Genomic DNA, 6,936 nt, shown 5'->3' with positions numbered 1-6,936 from the left:
TAGCAATTCCCATTCCACCCAAAACTTTAGGAATTCCTTGATAGTTGGTATAAATTCGTAAGCCGGGTCGGCTGATACGCTTTAAAAAGGTTCTTGTTCTATATATTCCTTTTCTAGTCTTTCTCTTTTGATGTCGCAAAGTTGAAACCAAGAAATATCTGTTACGTTCCTGATGTTTCCGAACACTTTCAATAAAACCCTCTCGTAGAAGTATTTTAACAATGTTTTCGGTAATATTTGTAGATACTACTCGAACTGTTCCTTTTTTATTCATGTCCGCATTTCTTATAGAGGTTAGTAAATCAGCAATAGTGTCCTTGCCCATAAGACTCTAATTCTAGGTTCCTCCTAATTTTTCTATAATCAACATGTTTTCTTTTTTTTTTTCATTTTGGATTTTAAAACATATACGTAAAACACAATCTACTAAATTAATTCTTTGGTCTCAATTTCGCCTACTAGTATTTATAATACTTCAGGAGCTAATGAAACTATTTTGGTAAAATTCAATTCTCTCAATTCCTCGGCAATCGCGCCAAAAACTCGAGTTCCTTTTGGATTGCCTTTTTGATCAATTATAACCGCAGCATTGTCATCATAGCGGATTATTATACCGTCTTCGCATTTGAACTCTTTACATGTACGTACAATTACAGCTCGAATTACTTCGGATCTTTCTAGAGGCATTTGGGGCAATGCGTCTTTGATTACAGCAACAATAACATCACCAATACGAGCATATCGCTGATTACCAGCAGCTCCTATGACTCGAATACACATCAATTTTCGAGCTCCACTATTATCTGCTACATTTAAAAGGGTCTGAGGTTGAATCATATTATTTTTTATTTTGATTTCAATTTGTTATTTCAATGCAAAAGGATGAAAGAAATATTGTCTTTCCAGAAAGAAAAACCGGGCATTTTTTTTTATCTTCCATACCCCTTTTAGGGTTCTATATCTCTAATCGAATAAATTGACTTCGTATGGGCATTTTACTGGCAGCTATGGAGATAGCTGCTCTAGCTACAGTTTCAGATACTCCCCCCATTTCATAAAGTATACGACCAGGTTTAACAACGGATACCCAATATTCGGGGGACCCCTTTCCCGAGCCCATACGTGTTTCCGTGGGTCTTAGTGTAACCGGTTTGTCGGGAAATATACGTACCCATATTTTTCCACCACGACGTGCATATCGTGTTATTGCTCTTCGTCCTGCTTCTATCTGTCTCGCCGTGATCCAAGCGGGTTCAAGTGCTTGAAGAGCATATCTACCAAAACAAATACGATTGCCTCGGCAGGATTTTCCTTTCATTCTTCCTCTATGTTGTTTGCGAAATCTGGTTCTTTTGGGGTTATAGTCGATGGTTCTCTTTCTTAGTTCCATCTCTACTGCAAAACTGGACATGAGAGTTTCTTCTCATCCAGCTCCTCGCGAATGGAATGAGAAAGCATGTAAATTTCTCTAATTCATAATATTCAAAAATATTACGGTACGGATAGATACACATTAATAGATAATAGAAAAAGTTCGGTTTTTTTTATATTGAATTTGTTAAAACAGAAAAATATAATATATAGTCAAAAAAGAAGATCTAGAATATATCCAGATGTGTGTGTATATTTATCTAAATTCTATATTTATAGATAATGTAATCCTTCTTAAAAAAATCCTTATTTTTACTCTTATTGAATCGCGGTAAAGTATTCTAATTCAATAAGAATTTCGCGGGCGAATATTTACTCTTTCCTGTCTTATTTGTTAATTTATAAACTTACCAAATAAGACAATTTTTTTGGTTTGTTCCGCCATCCCACCCAATGAAGTGTTAGGATTCTTTTCAATAAAATCCTATGGAATCATAGGTTCTGTCGTTCCCACTGCTTCTCCTTGAATGGTTAGGTCTGAATCCCGCAACGGAGCTTCCAAAAAATTTCTTTCCGAGTTAATTTTCTCAGTTTTATTAACCCGGGCGGCTCTTTATTATTGCTTTAAATTTGTAGTTCTTGTTTCAAGTTACAATTTTTAATTCTCTATTATTTTTATTATATTGATGCTTTATCACATTGCCTTTTATGATGTAATTCATAGACCATACATAGTGGAATCCTATATCTTATTTATTTCCTCTTCCTTCTTTCTATCATCCCTCCCTTTATCCACATCCCTTTAGTTTTGCTTCACAACCTAGAATCCCTTTTCTTTTTTAGAGAAAAAATTGCAGTTGCTACAACTATATGACACATCTACTCATTTATGATAGAGGTATTTATTCATATAGTGACTGTTTCTTAGTTAGGATCTCGACAATACGAAGCAATAGGTTGGTTATTAGTTAATTTTCTATAATTACTAAGTTTTTTTCTTAAAAAAAAGAAAAAAATAACGAGTCACACACTAAGCATAGCAATTATATTAAATGATTTATCAATTTTCATTAAATCTTATAGAAAGAGGTATAATTTCTTCTTTTGCAGGGATTTCAGGAAAAAAGTCTCTTGTCATTTTTTATTCTATCAATGGACAGAATCCGAAGACAAGATTACTTATTCTTCGTCTACGAATATCCAAATTTTTACACCTAATACTCCATAGATAGTCCGAATTGGATAGCAGCAATAATCAATTTTAGCGCGAATTGTTTGGAGGGGAAGTCTACCCTTTTTAATAGATTCGGCGCGTGCAATTTCTTTTCCTCCGAGACGACCCGCAATTTTTACTTTTACTCCCCTTATATCTGCTTTTTTAGTTAATTCAATGGCTTTTTTCATTGCCTTTCGGAATGAAACTCTATTTTTTAATTGGAAAGCTATATATTCTGCAAGAATGTTAGGCTGTCTATAAGGTTCTTTCACTTTTTCGATAGAAATATTAAATCTCTGGTTTACAGAGTTAATTTCCTTTTGTAGATCTTTCTCTAATTCTTCGATTGCTCCTTTTTTCTTTAATAAATTTGGGAATCCAATATGGATTATGACGTGGATCGTATCGATTTCTTTTTGGATTTCTATATGTGTAATTACTTCGGAACTTGAACCTGAGTCCATTTTTCTATTATGTGTAATTACTTCGGAACTTGAGTCTGATTCTATTTTTCTATTCGAGCCCTTTTTCCTATTCTTTTGTATATAGTTCTTGATACAATCCCTTATTTTTTTATCTTCCTGTAGACCTTCAGAATAATTTTTTGGTTGTGCGAACCAAAAGGAATGGTGTTTTTGGGTTGTACCAAGTCTGAAACCGAGTGGATTTATTTTTTGTCCCATATTTTTCTATTCTATATTTTTTTTTACTGGGAATCGAAATCTTAGATGGATCTAAAGGTTATTTAGATTTCTTTACTATATTTAGTACAATTGTTATATGACACATGCTTTTTTTTATGGGGAAACTACGTCCTCGAGCTCGAGGTCTGAATTTCTTCATAATAGTACTCCTACTGACTTCGGCTTTAGTAATAAATAAATTCGCTTTGTCGAAATCCCTATAATGAGTAGCATTTGCGGCTGCCGAATAAACCAACTTTAAGATGGGATAAGATGCTCGATAGGGCATGAGGTTCAGTATCATAACAGTTTCCTCGTAGTAACGCCAGCGAATCTCGTCAAGAACTCTTTGTGCTTTGAAAACAGACATAGGGATACGTTTTTGTGCTTTGAAAACTCTCTCGAACTTAAGTAGACGATCGGTTGGAACTTTCCTTGCGAGTTTCCTTAGCCCACTTTTCTTCTTCTTTATCCTAGGGATATACTTTACTAGTTTGAAACTTGTCATAAATAAGGTTATTCCCCGCCTACCTTTACTTTATTTTGAATCTTTTTTTTCTTCTTAATCTTTCTATTCAGAATTCAGTTAACGACGAGATTTAGTATCCTTTCTTGCATTTTCATAACTCGTGAAATGCCGAGTAGGCACGAATTCCCCCAATTTGCGACCTACCATAGGATTTGTTATGTAAATAGGTATATGTTCCTTTCCATTATGAATCGCGATTGTATGGCCAACCATTGTGGGTAGAATGCTAGATGCCCGGGACCACGTTACTATTGTTTCTTTCTCCTCCTTCATATTGACCTTTTCTATCTTTGCCAATAAATGATGAGCTACAAAAGGATTCGTTTTTTTTCGTGTCACAGCTGATTACTCCTTTTTTCCTTTTTAAAGAGTGGCATTCTATGTCCAATATCTCGATCGAAGTACGGAGGTCAGAATAAATAGAATAATGATCAATGGAAAAAAGCAAAAAATCCTTTAGCTGGATAAGGGGCGGATGTAGCCAAGTGGATCAAGGCAGTGGATTGTGAATCCACCATGCGCGGGTTCAATTCCCGTCGTTCGCCCATCGCATTATTGCAAATTCCAAAAATGCAATTTTCCATATTCCTAGTTACGTATTTACTTACGGCGACGAAGAATAAAACTATCGCTATATTTTTTCCTTTTCCTAGTTCTTCTTCCAAGCGCAGGATAACCCCAAGGGGTTGTGGGTTTTTTTCTACCAATGGGAGCTTTCCCTTCACCGCCCCCATGGGGGTGGTCCACAGGGTTCATAACTACCCCTCTTACTACGGGGCGTTTACCTAGCCAACACTTAGATCCGGCTCTACCCAAACTTTTTTGGTTCACCCCAACATTACCCACTTGTCCGACTGTTGCTAAGCAGTTTTGGGATACTAAACGGACCTCCCCAGATGGTAATCTTAAAGTGGCCGATTTACCCTCTTTTGCAATGAGTTTCGCTACAGCACCTGCTGCTCTAGCTAATTGCCCACCCCTTCCACGTGTGATTTCTATGTTATGCATGGCCGTGCCTAAGGGCATATCGGTTGAAGTAGATTCTTCTTTTCTCTCAAAAAACCCCTTCCCAAACTGTACAAGCTTCTTCCAAAGCATACGGCTTTCTAGATGTATATGACGATCTCTAGACAGATGGATCTTATATGAATCATATGATGAAGTACCACATGAGTGGATATATAGGAAAGGAATCCAAATCTGCCGAATCGCTCATGTTATGATCTTCTACATCCTAGGTCTCTGCGTTCCGTCATCTGGCTTATGTTCTTCATGTAGCATTCAGATCGAATGACTCTATGAAATTACGTCGATACTTCCACATATTATGGGTAACGTAGGAGACATCCCTATTTTCCCCCGGGGGTCTTAATTACCACTGCTTAGCTTTCAATTTGCCTCTGACCATCAAATTAAATGTGAATAACCCGTCCTCCTCTCTTTGAAACAAGGGGCGCTTCCGGTTCTGTGCGTGCTTCAAACAATTTTGTCTTCTCCATATTACCATATCTCTAGAGCCAATAATTTTCTATGAGGAACTACTGAACTCAATCACTTGCTGCCGTTACTCAACAGTTTTCTGTTGAGGTCTATCCCGTAGAGGTAGTCAAATTGGATCAGTGATCGATTTCTAGGTTTCGTCGTAAACCTAATTGGTTACTTCCAATTACGTAAATCAATAGTTCAAACCGCACTCAAAGGTAGGGCATTTCCCATTGATATAGGAACTTTTGTACCAGAAACAATAGTATCTCCAATTATAGCCCCTCTGGGATGTAAAATATATCTCTTCTCACCATCCCCATAGTGTATGAGACAAATGTATGCATTTCGATTAGGGTCGTATTCTATGGTTACGATTCTACCAGATATGTCTTTTTGATTCCGTCGAAAATCTATTTTACGGTATAGGCGCTTATGACCTCCCCCTCTATGCCTTGCGGTAATGATTCCTCTGGAATTACGACCTTTACCACAACGGTGCCGTCCATGGATCAAATTATTTCGTGGATTGGATTTCACTTGCCTGTCTACGGTTCCCTTGCGTGTGCTCGGGATAGGTGTTTTGTATAAATGTTTCGCCGTATTATTAAGTATTCTCCTTTAGTTTTTTTCTCTATCTAGAAGTGGAATAGAATAACCCGGTTGAAGGGTAATGATCATACGTCTGTAATGCATTGTATGGCCCAGAATAGGTCCTATTCTTCTACCTTTTCCAGGTAGTCGATGGCTATTCACAGCTACCACCTTAACACCAAAGAAGAGTTCGACCCAATGCTTTATTTCTGTCTTAGTGAATCCCGATTCGACATTAAAAGTATATTGATTCTTTCCCAATAAACGAAGACTTTTTTCTGTAAATACTGCGTATTTGATTCCATCCATAAATCGACTTTCCCTCCTATGCTCTGAGTTCCAGTATCGATAAGAATTCGAGTTCTTATTGTTCTTATGTTATGGTATGAATATACCATACCAATTCGTTATGTATGGATGATGGATGAGATTCCATGGATAGAGAGCCAGTTCCAATAGACTTATGGAATGTTCCCGTTCGTGTGCATCCAGCAGGAATTGAACCCGCAAATTTACCAATTATGAGTTGGGCGCTTTAACCATTCAGCCATGGATGCTTAACAGGGATCATCGTACATCGTAAATAACCAATTTTCATATAGAAAGACATATCATAGAAAAATGAAATCGAAAATATTCCGAGATGGCAAATATTCGGAGATGACTATGAAAACACCTCTCTGGATCCTCGAATTGAAAGAGAGATTGAGAGGGATCAAGAATCCTAATTCTCGCTATTTGGAATGGATCCAATTCTATTGAGTCTGACTCATAGTGATCATTTCTCTTTAGCAAAGAATGACCTTGGTTATCAAAGGATTGAACAACCGGGATCCATTTACTTATGATACCTAGTTGGCATTGATAACAAGGATCTAATGAATTATGAGTTTAATAGATCCTCTTTAGCAGAAAGACGTATATTCCTTGCTCATTATCAGACAATCACTTATTCCCAAACCTCGTGTGGGACTAATCGTTTTCATTTACCATCTCATGGAAAACCCTTTTCGTTCCGCTTAGCCCTATCGGGTATTTTAGTGATAGGTTCTGTAGGAACT

General features: G+C 36.9%; 1 long non-coding RNA gene across 1 annotated transcript; it reads left to right on the top strand.

Annotated features, from left to right (window-relative positions):
• Positions 1 to 2,933: 2,933 nt before the first annotated feature.
• Positions 2,934 to 6,257, top strand: LOC141037540 (uncharacterized). The gene is made up of 2 exons (XR_012198888.1): positions 2,934 to 4,835; positions 5,500 to 6,257. It is a non-coding gene; the product is annotated as an uncharacterized lncRNA (long non-coding RNA).
• Positions 6,258 to 6,936: the final 679 nt, after the last annotated feature.

The sequence above is a fragment of the Aegilops tauschii genome, unplaced genomic scaffold (assembly GCF_002575655.3).
Source record: "Aegilops tauschii subsp. strangulata cultivar AL8/78 unplaced genomic scaffold, Aet v6.0 ptg001093l_obj, whole genome shotgun sequence".
NCBI classification, from domain to species: domain Eukaryota; kingdom Viridiplantae; phylum Streptophyta; class Magnoliopsida; order Poales; family Poaceae; genus Aegilops; species Aegilops tauschii.
Note: the sequence above shows the minus strand (reverse complement) of the source record. Positions and strands in the feature narration are given on the sequence as shown.